Raw genomic sequence first — 4362 nt, 5'->3', positions numbered from 1 at the left:
CACACTTGTTAGAGTGGCCATTATCAACAAGACAAGTAGTAAGTATTGGAGAGGTTGTAGAAAAAAGGGAACCCTCATCCACTGCTGGTGGGAATATAGACTGGTACAACCACTATGGAAAGCAGTCTGACAATTCCTCAAAAAATTGAGAATAGAGCTACCATACAACCCAGCAACCCCTCTCCTGGGTATATACCCCAAAACCTCAAAATCATGTATCTGCAAAGATATATGCACCCCTATGTTCATTGCAGCATTATTCATGGTGGCAAAGACATGGAAACAACCTAAGTGTCCTGCAGTAGAGGTCTGGATAAAGAAGATGTGGTACATATACACAATGGAATTCTATTCAGCCATAAGAAAGGATGATATACTGCCATGTGCAACAACATGGATGGATCTTGAGACCATTATGCTAAGTGAAAGAAGTCAGTCAAAAAAAGTCAAGAACTGTATGATTTCATTCATCTTTGGGATATAAAACTGAAACGTGTGAACACAAACAATAGTGTGGTGGTTTCCAGAGGGAAGGGGGTGAGAGTTGGTCCTAATATATGGTGACAGGAGAAGATTTGACTTTGGGTGGTGGGCACATGGTACAGTATACAGATTTTGTAACATAGAAACTCACAACTGAAACCAATATATTCATGCTAACCAGTGTCACCCCAATAAATTGAATTAAAAAACCATAATAAGCATGCTATTACCATACCTAGCAATTATAACAAAGTCCTTAGTATCATCTGATCTCCACCGACTGATTTTGAATCTCATTAATCCTACATACTGCATGCAACTCACCCTGCCTGGATTTCTAATCTTGGCCTCCTGCTTAGTTTGAGAAGTGCAGAGAGTTGGAAAGTCAGGCCACAGTAGTCTGATGCCTGTCCATCCTCACTCTGGATCTTCTGGCTTAGGGCAGAAGCTCTCTGTTCAAACATTCTTTTGGAGCGGAACAACCTTCCAAGCAATGTGAGTCTGGAGAGAGGCATTCTCTAGAGGTGGCTCTGTTCCTTGCCTGCTGGGTGGCACTGGAAAATCTGCCTCTGTACTCCATCAAGAAAATGGAATATATAACTTTGGTCCTCAGGAGTTAAGTGAGTATTTGACAGCCAAGGCCTGTAGTAGTATTTCTGCTGTGCTCAGAGATCATATCAAACATGTCACCTCTCTTCATGGGCCACTGTGCCACACCTACTCGTGCTTCCATGTCAGTGAATGTAGGTTATGTGGACATCTGTTTTCTTCACATTGCTAACAGCTGTTTGGTACTCCCCAGGCACTTCTTTCCTGAGCTTATTAATCTGATTATTTTGCATTCCTCTCTACCCTTCACTCTACCATAATCCATGGGCATCTCCCCCTCTCAAATAAACAGTCAACTCATAACTAGCCTCCATCCAATTTTGCACTTCTCCCTGAATCTTCAGTAGAGGAAGAAGAGCAGACTCCACTTACCCTGCTAGTACCAGCTCAAAGTATGTAACACCTCTGGACCTCAGCCCTTTTCTTGGCCAGAAAGACATGGTCAAGCCTATTGGCATGAAATTGGGTGTGAAAAGTTTTATTGGCAAGTACATAGGGCATAATATATTGCCTGCTTGCCAGCCAACCAGCCTTATGTGCCCAGGATAGAAAAGCTGTAAGAATAAATCACTTGCCTTCCTAAATTTTTTTCTGAGAGGACATTATCTTGTGGAGGAGAAGCAAAGCCTCAACTCCAGAAACCCAAATGCTGGCAGGTGACCCTTGGCTTTCACTGGTACCATGTCTTCTCTATTCCCCTTTGATGATCTATGTGGGCATAGAGAAGTAGACATGCCCTCAAGTGCTCAAATTGGGCACTTGAGACCTTATTTAGCTTTCTAAGAGGGATTCACTGGAATTCCTTGAGTTTCATAATTCAGTCTATATATGGAGCAAAGAGAAGCCCCTTGCCTAGTAGCCTTTACAAATCAGGTACTATGGGATCACAGAGCAAAGAATGGAGTTAAAATCCAAGTGTTTTGGACTTGTTTGCAAGAAAGCTGTATAACCAAAGCAAGTTATGATCAAGGGGGCCCAGATCCTCTGGGAACCCTCAGAATTGCATATATCAAGCTGTTTACTGGTTTCAAACAATCCTGCATTGTTCCCACAGGCACAAAGTGCAGGCAGGAGGCTGCCACCAAGAAAGCTGGTAGTGCCCTCTTGAGGAATCCCTGGGCACTGCCAGAGACCCAGCTGGACTCAAGAACATTTTGCTAAGGACACCCAGCAAAACCATTGGAAGCAGAATCACAGAAATTGTGGGGGTGGGTGGTTTAAAAATACCCGTGGGGACCTGGAAAGAAACCCTATGAGGTTTGTGGGAAAAGATCAGGAGAGGGGTGATTAGCGGGTGCTGTGGCAGAGTGTTAGGACTACAGAGTGGCTGCAACACACTAGATTCTGGGCAGCTGGGAATCTTAAGGCACTGAGGACAGTGAGCATGACACAATCACCTGGCTGAGCCCCTTTCTCATACCTGGGCATAAGAACAGGAAGACATGCTCTGTAAAGAAGTGCAGAGAGAGAGAAAAGAAAGAAAAAAGAGAACGAAACAAATACACAGAGAGAAACATAGACAGAGATGGAGAAACAGAGACACAGAGAGATTGATCCTTGGGGAGAGCACAAAATGTGTAGTAAGGCAATAGAGATGGAGGAAAGAAGAAGAGATATGTGTGTTAGGTGAATGTGGTTGAAAATTTGGTATCTTTGGGTTTATTTGGAACACATTTTTTTTTCTGAGTAGTCCCCAGAGCTGCTGCTGAGAATCCAGGGGCAGATTTATGAGAAGGCTCAGCCTGAGCAATCTCTCTTGCATTCAGGGCTACCTCATCTATTTAAGCTGTGAAAAACTATCTCTTTCATCCCTAAATCAGATGCCCCAAAGTTTGGACTCCTTTCCTTTTGTCATCTGAGGAGCTGAGAGCACACATTTGGGGACTTCTTGCTCTTGGTCCTCCCTCTCCTCCAGGGTCATTTTGACAAGAACCATCCAAAAGGTAATCTTTGGCACAATGCTATGCATGACTCAGCTTCCTCAGCAGGCAGAGTCTATGGCTGGAAAGCAGGGCTGGTGTGAGGTCAGGGGTCCTGGGACCTTCTGCCCTGTCATATGACCTTAGTCTCATCTGTTCTGAAAGCTACTTTTATACTGTTCTATAGTAGGAGCAGCACTTACAGGGATCTTTTCTACTTGGGGCTGGTATAAGAGCAAAGGATCTAGGGTTCTAAGATTTTGAACAAGCCTCAAACAGTACAGGACACAGGTGGACCCACAAGGGCATCTGTAGAAGACTCATCCTTTTTCTAACAGCAGAGAACATTTTTTCTGTTTCTCAGAAACAAGTCTAAGGTCACAGATCAAAGAGAAAACTGTGAGACACAATCTTGCCTTTCTCCCTCCAGAGGAAGAGTCTAGTCTAGAGACTCTGCTCTGCACCCCCTTCCTCTCCTCTCTGACTCCAAGGCAAAGCCATAGGAAAAATTCTGGAAGCCCGTACCTTCTTTCCATGGAGTCTTCCAATAGGTACTCCTCCAGTTATATGCCAAACAGTTTCCTTACAGGCCATCCATGGGAGGATGTAGACCTCAAGTTCAAGAGAACTATGCCTTTCTGAGGTTCCTGAAAGAATAAAGAACAATATCAAAGAGCCTATATAGACACTGGTTACGATTCATCTCTTTTAGAAAACCTTCCTATGCTAATCTAACTTGGCACTCAAATATCTTCATAGTCTTTAAAAACAACTATTTTTTATAAGGCAGGTTTCATATATTAGCCCCATATTTTTGCTGCTTTGCCATTTTTTCTTAGTATTTCTTTCCCTGAGGCAAGCACGATATTTCCTTTCCCCTTCTCTCCACCCTCACTGGCACCTGCTGCTTCAACCCAACCCACACCCTCCCTGCCTCTCACCAGCCTAGTCTCAGCTCTCTGATGATACTATATTCTCAGGATGGGATATTGACCTTCTGGTTCTCAGATAATGTTCCTAACTTTTCTCAAAGTCAATTATCCTCCTTGGAAATCACCCACATACCCAACTCTGACCTTTTCTTTAGTCTATTCTGTGAACCTGCACCGGTCTTGTCCCCTCTCTGGGTCTTTGTTATCCTCTCAATAAAATTATACAATGCTAGCCTCCTACTGCTTGTCACAATCTGTTTGTGGAAGCAATAGCTTGTATTTTGTCCTCATTCAGCTGGAGAATTTGGAGGATATTATTTAAAAGACATTTTTTTCTTCTCTATTGTGTTTCTAAAGCTAAGTGGAGTGGGGTGGGTGCTAATTTGCCAAGGAGTGGGGAGAGGGGAAATGTAGACAGG

Source organism: Myotis myotis, unplaced genomic scaffold (assembly GCF_014108235.1).
Source record: "Myotis myotis isolate mMyoMyo1 unplaced genomic scaffold, mMyoMyo1.p scaffold_m19_p_4, whole genome shotgun sequence".
NCBI lineage: Eukaryota > Metazoa > Chordata > Mammalia > Chiroptera > Vespertilionidae > Myotis > Myotis myotis.
The sequence above is the reverse complement of the archived record's forward strand: the minus strand, read 5'-3'. Positions refer to the sequence as shown.